This window comes from Triticum aestivum, chromosome 3D, assembly GCF_018294505.1.
Source record: "Triticum aestivum cultivar Chinese Spring chromosome 3D, IWGSC CS RefSeq v2.1, whole genome shotgun sequence".
NCBI lineage: Eukaryota > Viridiplantae > Streptophyta > Magnoliopsida > Poales > Poaceae > Triticum > Triticum aestivum.
Genome location: NC_057802.1, coordinates 147225675 through 147234673, shown reverse-complemented (window position 1 = coordinate 147234673; position 8999 = coordinate 147225675). Strand labels below are relative to the sequence as shown.

General features: G+C 46.7%; 1 pseudogene; it reads left to right on the top strand.

The window, feature by feature from the left end:
* Window positions 1-459: 459 nt before the first annotated feature.
* The window catches only part of LOC123074384 (uncharacterized), a 17522-nt pseudogene continuing 8982 nt past the window's right edge, over window positions 460-8999 (top strand).

Below are 8999 nucleotides of genomic sequence, written 5' to 3'. Positions count from 1 at the left end.
GAAATGCTTTCTGTGGAGAACTAAAACTAAGTTTTTGACTCATCTGTTTTGCAAAAACTCTACACTTTGTGATGCTCATCCACTCTACCTCATCTATATCTATTCACAAGGTCTGCTGTCAGCTTGCTTTGCCAGTATGTCCGATCAGAGTGATAGCCAGAACAAGTCAGAAGAGCAAGAGTGAACTTGAGTGAGGGCACTAGTCCCTCTAGCAGCTACGATGAGGGCAGGAGGAGCACTCCAAGCAATTTGCCCAAGGCAGCCACTAGAACAAGGAAGAAGAGAACCTCATACTCTGAGGATGAGGACAATGTGGCTACTGAGGAGGAAGTGAGCTCTAAGAAGAAAGTGTTGAAGAAGGAATATGGAACTGCTGCTGCAACAAAACCTGGTCTGCACAAGAAGGCACCTCCCAAGAGAGTTCCTATGTCTAAAGCCAGATCCTCAACTCAGGAAACCATGGAGTTCACACTTGAACCAAAGGAGGTTGGTGAAGGCAAGAAGAGGAAAGAGAAGGTCAAGAAGACCACTGCCAGAGTCATTGGGAGATCCTCTATGTTTAGAGAGCTAGCTGAAGATGATGAAGAAGAAGAGAATGCTGCACCAGCACCCAAGTCACAAAAGCTGATGGGGGATGCCATCAAGTATGGGGCTGCCCCTTCAAAGCCCAAGACTGCCCCCAAAGCTTCTGCTCAAGCTACAAAGACTTCAAAGCCCAAGAGGAGCACTAGAAACATTCCATCTGTAGACAAGAACAAGGCCCTAGTGCGTGAGATGGATGAAGAAGAAGATGCTGAAGCCCAAGTGCTTAGGAAGCTCAAACCAAAAATTCTAGATCAATTTGACAGCCATCTAGTGGCATAAGATATGAAGATCAGGAAAGATGCAGGTCTCAGACTTTGGAGACAAAGTGACCCTTATGCTGTGAGGAGTAAGACTGCAGTGGACTACAGGTTCCATACCAAAGAGCAGCAAGATTTTTATGAAACCATTCTGCTTGACAAGAAGCCCATTATGTGTGATATGAAGTGGGCTGATTGGGAATACATTGATGAGAATGAAGACCACTTTCCAAGTGTGCATGAGAGCTTCAGAGCATGTGAAGTTGACAAGTTTGTGGGTCAGAAGCTGACAAAATGGAATGATGAACTCATCATGCAATTCTACTCCACAGCTCATTTTTATCCAGATGGTAGAATTGTGTGGATGTCTAAGGGTACAAGGTACCAATCTACTATTGATGAGTGGGCTAAATTGATCAATGCCCCTGAAGAACATGAAGATGACTTGGATGTCTATGCCAAGAAGAAGAAAGACCACAACTCTATGGCCAACATGTACAAGGAGATTCTAGACAAAGCTTTGGAAACACATAAGCTTGGATCTGTACATTACTTGTTGTCAGGATTAGCTACTATCAACACTATAGTGAGGCATACATTGTTGCCCAAATTTGGAGATCACAAGATGATCAGAGGTCATTCAATCAACTTGCTGCAGATATTTGATGTGCCTCAGAAATTCAAAGTTATGAGCCTGATTGTTAAAACAATCAAGAGGAAGGCTGCAGATCAGAAGAGATCTTGTGGGTATGCTCCACATATTCAGGTGCTCATCAACTCCAAGATGGGCACATGCACTTATCTTTTGTACAAGGAGCATCTACCCTTGAGACCAGATTTTGAGGACAACACTGTTGTCATGAATGAAGAAGATCCTACATCTCTGGAAGCACAAGAAAAGAGAGAGAAGGAAAAAGCTAAGAAGGCTGCAAAGATGCCAAGTGTTGAGGAGGCATCTCAAGTGTTTCTAAAGAGCAAACAAGATCAGCTTGCTTATCTAATTCAAGCAACTTTGAGGATTGAGAAGGGCTTGGCCACCCTGACTCAAAATCAGGAGAGCTTGGAGAGGATCATTGAAACAAAGTTCTATGATCTTGATCTTAAAGTAACTGAGATGCAGACAGTAGTTGAGCAGCTCCAGGAAGAGGCTGAGGAGAGGAAAGGGTAGGCTACAACAGATGCCTTTCAGAGATTGCCTAGATGTCAGAGGTCTACTGCAGTGCCCATGGCTGACACTAGAGCTACCACATCAGCACCAGCAGCTACAGCTTCAGTGCCACCTCCAGTTGCCACTCCACCAGCTCCAACAACTTCTACATATCTTTCGTCCTTGGAGTCCTCTCTACACCACCTCCAAAAGATCAAGCCTAGAGAGACGCATAGCACTATGCATTTTCAAACTTTTTGGTAACTTGTTGCCAAAGGGGGGGAATGTATAGATCATAGGCTTCGAGAGAGAGTGTTTTTGCTTCTTTGTCTCTCTTGCTATTTAGTTGATACTCTTGTGTGTGCTTGTTTGATTCTCTATATTTGTGTGTGAGATACTTGTGTTTGATCATATTCTACCTTAATGCTTGCTTGGATGATATTATCTTTTATATCTCATATATGATCATCCACTATGCCTTGGTGATGAGTGCATGTTTTTTAATTTCTATCATTTTGAGCGCTCCACCAAGATGTATGTGACATGGAAGAGTAACCCATCATCCTAATCGATTGTGCATTTGCGTTCAAAAGAAAATTTAAAATAATGCACAAATTTAGGGGGAGCTCTTGCTTATCACATACTCCCACCATCCCATAATATAAGAACGTTTTTTACACTACACTAATGTTAAAAACGTTCTTATATTATGGGACGGAGGGAGTACTTCTCAAAGCGACGATGTATTTCAAGTCTTATTATCATTTGTCGAAGCTTTGATCTATATGTTGTCATCAATTACCAAAAAGGGGGAGATTGAAAGTGCAACTATTCCTGGGTGGTTTTGGTAATTCCTAACAACATATAGCTCATTGAACTAATGCTATTTCAAGATGATCATTTCAGAAAGTTCAATGATTGGCATGGCATGGATTAGGAATGTGTACCCATAAAAATGCTAAGGACACACATTGGTTTAAGCTCAAGACTCTACATTTTCATTTTAGTGATCCAAGATCACATTGAGTCCATAGGAAAAGCCAATACTATTAAAAGGGGATGATGTGTTGCTTAATGGCTTGCTTGCTCAAACTGCTTAGTGATATGCTCCAAATCCCTCAACCACTTTCTCATATCCACATATGTCCCAAAGCAAAAGTCAAACTCGGCCCTACTGATTTGATCTATCCCGCGCCACCGAGTTCATTTGACATAGCCACTGCCAGAAACCCTAGTCACTTTGGTCTCACCGATAGGGATCTCGGTCTCACCGAGATGGGATTGCAAACTCTCTGTTTCCCTTCGTAACATTTCGGTCCAACCGAGATGAGCAATCGGTCCCACCAAGTTCGCAATGCAAACTCTCTATTTCCCTTTCGTAACATTTCGGTCTTACCGAAATAAGCGATTCGGTCCCACCGAGTTTGCCTGACCAACTCTTTGTTTGCCAATTACAGAAATCGGTCCCACCGAGTTTATGTGATCGGTCTCACCGAGATTACATTATGCCCTAACCCTAATGAAATCGGTCCCACCGAGTTGACATGTCGGTCCCACCGAAAAGCCTAACATTCACATTTTGAACTAAATGAGTCTAACCGAGTCTTATGATTCGGTCCCACCGAGTTTGGTAAATTGTGTGTAACGGTTAGATTTTGTGTGGAGGCTATATATACCCCTCAACCCACTCTTCATTCATGGAGAGAGCCATCAGAACGTGCCTACACTTCCAGCATACATTTTCTGAGAGAGAACCACCTACTCATGTGTTGATACCAAGATATTCCATTCCAACGACAAGAATCTTGAAATCTAGCCTTCCCCAAGTTGCTTTCCACTCAAATCATCTTTCCACCAAATCCAAATATGTGAGAGAGAGTTGAGTGTTGGGGATCTATCATTTGAAGCACAAGAGCAAGGAGTTCATCATCAACACACCATATATTACCTTTTGGAGTCTCCTTGGTTAGGTGTCACTTGGGAGCCTCCGTCAAGATTGTGGAGTTGAACCAAGGAGTTTGTATGGGCAAGGAGATCGCCTACTTCATGAAGATCTACCCTAGTGAGGCAAGTCCTTCATGGGCGATGGCCATGGTGGGATAGACAAGGTTGCTTCTTCGTGGACCCTTCGTGAGTGGAGCCCTTTGTGGACTCGCACAACCGTTACCCTTCGTGGGTTGAAGTCTCCATCAACGTGCATGTATGATAGCACCACCTATCGGAACCACGGAAAAAATCTCAGCGTCTACATTGCGTTTGCTCCCTCCAAACTCCTCCCTTTACCGTCATGTGCAATGTTTTACATTCCGCTGCTATACTCTTACTTGCATGTGTAGGTTGATTGCTTGACTTGTGCTAAGTTGCTAAAATCTGCCAAGAATTAAAATTGGGAAAAGGCTAGATTTTTATTTGGTCAAGTAGTCTAATCACCCCCCTCTAGACATACTTTCGATCCTACATCTGCCACCCGCACTGGGGTTTATTCAAACACATCTTTACCTGTCGATCCCAAACTGTGAAGAAGGCAAATCCGACTGACGCAAAGACGCACATGATCCAAATGTGCGGGGGGTTTAGGGATCCAGACGAGGGGTAGAAGCACCTTTCCTTCTATGACCCTTCCTGAGTCGGTTAGAGGGTGGCAGTCGACCTAGTTCTACTGCCGTGATGTCCCGACTCCTGGTCAGTCGATTGGTCTTCCTCCTTTCACCATGGAGCGAGTACACCAACCTACTTCATTGATTGTGACCCCATAGGAGAAAAGCGAGGTGTGTGTATTAGTCGACCGAGTCATTCAATTAGTCCGTGATAGCATGACTGGCATGGATTTATTGGAAGTGTTCCTTAGTCGACGCATCCAGCCTCTTCAAGCCCGTGATCATCCAATGTGGATGTATTCGGGCACCGAAGACACCGCTCGGGTTCACCCGGAGGAGGTCACCGGTGAGACGGTGGCGCAGTGGCTGCGGAGCATCACTGGGAACAAAGATAACCCTAGAGGGTCCTGGAGGGTTTTGCCATTCGACGCCAACAATGAGCCGGATAAGGTCTGACCTTCGTTACCGAGTGACTTTTTGTTCTGATTTGCAATTGTCCTTGAACCTGTTTGATGCTTGTTTAACTTCTATCTTGCAGATTTATACTGAGATGTATTCGATGCCGAATGGAGAACAAGTCCAGGAGGGAATGGAGAGCGGAGGCGAGAGTGGCGACTGGAAATCTGATGATGAAAGTGACGAAGACAGAGAGGATTCAAGCAGCAGCGAGGAGGTCGACTCGCCACCTCGTTCTGAGCGGCGCTCCAAACAGATGCACGATCCAGTGGGCGGGCGGGGTAACGCGACCCCACCAAGCACGCATGCTCCAAAGTGCACCGGACATCTGCTCCTGAGCCGCTAGAGAAGGCGGCAAAGCAGCCCAAGGTCGTGCCACCGAAGCCTCGGAAGGCTCTGCCCAAGATCAAGGTTGACGTCCCTGTTGCTTCTGCGTAAGTGTTTCTTCTCTCGGTTTTTGCTTTGCTCAGGAACTTCTATGTTGTTGTCGACTCATTATCCTGCTTGACCGAGTGAATTTTAGAACTTTCAGTGCTGCCACCTCTGGAATGTCCATGGATATTGACAAGAGGCAAGATGAAGAGGAAACTGCAGACGCGGCCACTTCTCGAGCAGGTTCAATTCCACAGACATGTTCTCACTTTGCCAATTGTTTTGGCAGTTGACTTAATGTCTCACGGTCGAGTGTTTTGCAGCACCACCGAATGTTATTGAGCTCCCAGACAACGACGACCATGAAGACGAGCCTCAGAAGAACACAGGAAGAAAGGGCAGGACTTCTAGCAGGAGGGTGCCTGCTAGCAAGGTGCCTCAGTCGACATCAGCGCCAGAACGAGCCATCCAGCAATCCGGGGATCCAATTCGGGCTTCCGTTTCTTTTGCCGATCCTGTGTCAACTGATCGTCCTTTGGCATCGACTGTCCAAGTCTTTGCTCCGTCTGTGCAGCTCCATGCTTCAGATCCGCTGGCTGCTCCGACTGTTCCACCAACTCCGCTCTTTGTTACCCATAGCGCTGCTAAGGAAGCTATACGTCAAGCAAGCCTTATGATGGAGCAAATGAAGGCGGTGCATGAAGCCAGCAAGGCTGCTTATGATGCCAGCTCTGCCCTTCAAACTAACGTCCAGGTGAGTTGATTTCCGACTGGTTTTTGCTCTGTTAGGATATGGTACTTGAAAACTGTTGCATTATTATTCGTGAGATGTCCATGGATGAGCTTTTTGGAACCTTTAATGTGCATCTATCATGAATCTCTGTCTTGCATCTGCCCACCCACTGGGTGTTTGACCTTTTTCTGTTTAGCTCCTTTCAGTTGAGTCGACCATGTCGTGTCGAGTGAACTCTTGAATCAGTGGGGGCACGCAGAGTGCACCCACTGGGTGTAGTCCCCGAGACCGCCGTCGAATGTTTGATTCAACGGGGGTCTTTGTCAAATGTCTCTTCCTAGTTCTTCCACTCGGTCTCGACAGGTCGTGACGAGTGGGATCCGGACCAGTGGGGGCACGCCAAGTGCACCCACTGGGTGTAGTCCTCGAGACCGCGGTCGACTGCGGGCAGTCGGCGGTGGTCTGAGAATAAGTGTTGCCGTTCCTTATCTTTTTTTACTCGGACTGGACAGGCCATGTCGAGTGTGAAGCCAAACCAGTGGGGGCACGCCCAGTGCACCCACTGGGTGTAGTCCCTGAGACTACTGTTGAATGTTTGATTCGGCAGTAGTCTTAGAACTCTTTTTGTTGTAATAACTTGAACTTGTATCTCATCACTCGGAAGCAATCGATCTTCATTTCTGTAGACTGACATGTCTTATTTGTTGACTTTAGAAATCTTGTGAGCTCGGGGCCCAGTTCACTGAATTGGAGAGGAAACAGATCTAGCTCAATCTCGACCTGGAGTTGGCCAAGGAGAACTTGCAGAAGGCTAAGGATGAAGTAGCTGCCATGGGAGGTAATAACTGATCGACTGTTTGCCTTGTCATCTTTTTCTTTTTGCAGCTCAATCTCGACCTGGAGTTGGCCAAGGAGAACTTGCAGAAGGCTAAGGATGAAGTAGCTGCCATGGGAGGTAATAATTGATCGACTGTTCGCCTTGTCATCTTTTTCTTTTTGTCTTTTGAAACAAGTGAGTCCACTCGAACAGATGTGCGTAGTGAAAACAGACAACTCTAAGCTCATCTGAAGAATGTTATTTCTTTAGACAAAATGAAGCAGGCTCTGGAGCAGAAGGACCTCGACCTTGCAGCAGTGCAGAAGACGACGTGAGAGAAAACTGAACTTGCTGACAAGAAGCTAGCTTCAGTTGGCAAGTTAGAAGAAGAAAACGCCAAGCTGAAGACTGCCATTGATGAAGCCAATAAAGAAGTCGTGCAGCTGAAGAAGGACAAGGTGGCCCTGACCGACAAGGTCGGAGATCTCACTCAGAAGAGGGACGAACTGGAGGATTATCTGGGAGGACTCGCCAAGAAGATGTTCCTTATGCTTGAAGGTACTTTCCCTTGTCTGACTGATTTGCAACTGCCGACGCATCATACAACTCTCAACTCACCATTTTTCTATGTGTGCAGAATTCTTTCAAAATTTCGAGGAAGAATCTTGGCGGATTGAGACGAATCTGGACCCCATTAACTCCCCCGTCAAGGACAAAGCTATGATGAACGTGCTACGACTGGAAGCTCGCCTCGCCAGCATCATGGACTATCTTGCTCGACTGAAAGTGGCGGTATCGCGGATTGACACGGAGCGTTGGCCAGGTGTGACATTCCAGAATGACCTCGAGTCTCTAATGACTCGACTCAATGAAATCCCTGGTCGAGTGCAGGCGTGGAAGAAGTCATCTGCTTGCTGCGGCGCTGACGTGACCCTGTCTCTGGTCCGTGTCCATTGCAAGGAAGTTAGAGAAGAGAAACTGGCGGCTCTCAAGGTCGCCAATACCAAGAAGCTTCAATTCCAGTCCTTCATGGAGACCTTCATCGATGCTGATAGTCGTATTGCTGATGGAATCGACCTGGACGAGTTCGTCGAGCCAGCTAGCCCTCCTCCTGCTGAGTGAACAAACTTAATGCCTCACTTTTATTTTCTTCGGAATGCCGAGTGATTTTGTAACCCTTAAACTCTTTCGGGCCTGGCACCCAAGTTCTTCTGTTCGTGATTCTGAACCTTGCTGGGTTTATCCAAACTTGGTTTTTCTTTGAATATGGTTGCTTTGTATTTACCACTTTGAGATCTCTTGACTCCGAGTGAAACTTGACTCTTCACTTGGAATAGACGTTGTACTTGTGACACAGCTCTGAGTGCAACTATTACGGAGTACTTGTGGCGCAGCTCCGAGTGCAACCGTACATTGTATTTGTGGCGAAGCTCCGAGTGCAACCGTACGTTGTATTTGTGGTGCAGCTCCGAGTGCAACTATTACGTTGTACTTGTGGCGTAGCTCCGAGTGCAACCGTACGTTGTATTTGTGGCGCAGCTCCGAGTGCAACCATACGTTGTATTTGTGGCGCATCTCCGAGTGCAACTATTACGTTGTACTTGTGGCGCAGCTCCGAGTGCAACCATACGTTGTATTTGTGGCGCAGTTCTGAGTGCAACCAAACATTGTATTTGTGGCGCAGCTCTGAGCGCGACTATACATTGTATTTGTGGCGCAGCTCTGAGATTGCAGCCGAGCCGCTGAGTGAGAAGGTCATTCTCCACTCGGCGTAGTTTCATAACATAGGCGAGTACGGGACAACAGCTAAGTTCCCGAGTGGTGGATTGACCTCCACTCGGAGTGGTTTTTTAACTTAGGCGAGTACGGGGTCGCCGCTGAGCCCCCGAGTAAGAGGGTTGCTCTTCACTCGGAGTGGTTTTTTAACTTAGGCAAGTACGGGGTTGCAGCTAAGCCTCCGAGTGGGAGGATTTCTCTCCACTCGGAGTGTTTTTAAACTTAGGCGAGTACGGGGTCGCAGCTAAGCCCCCGAGTG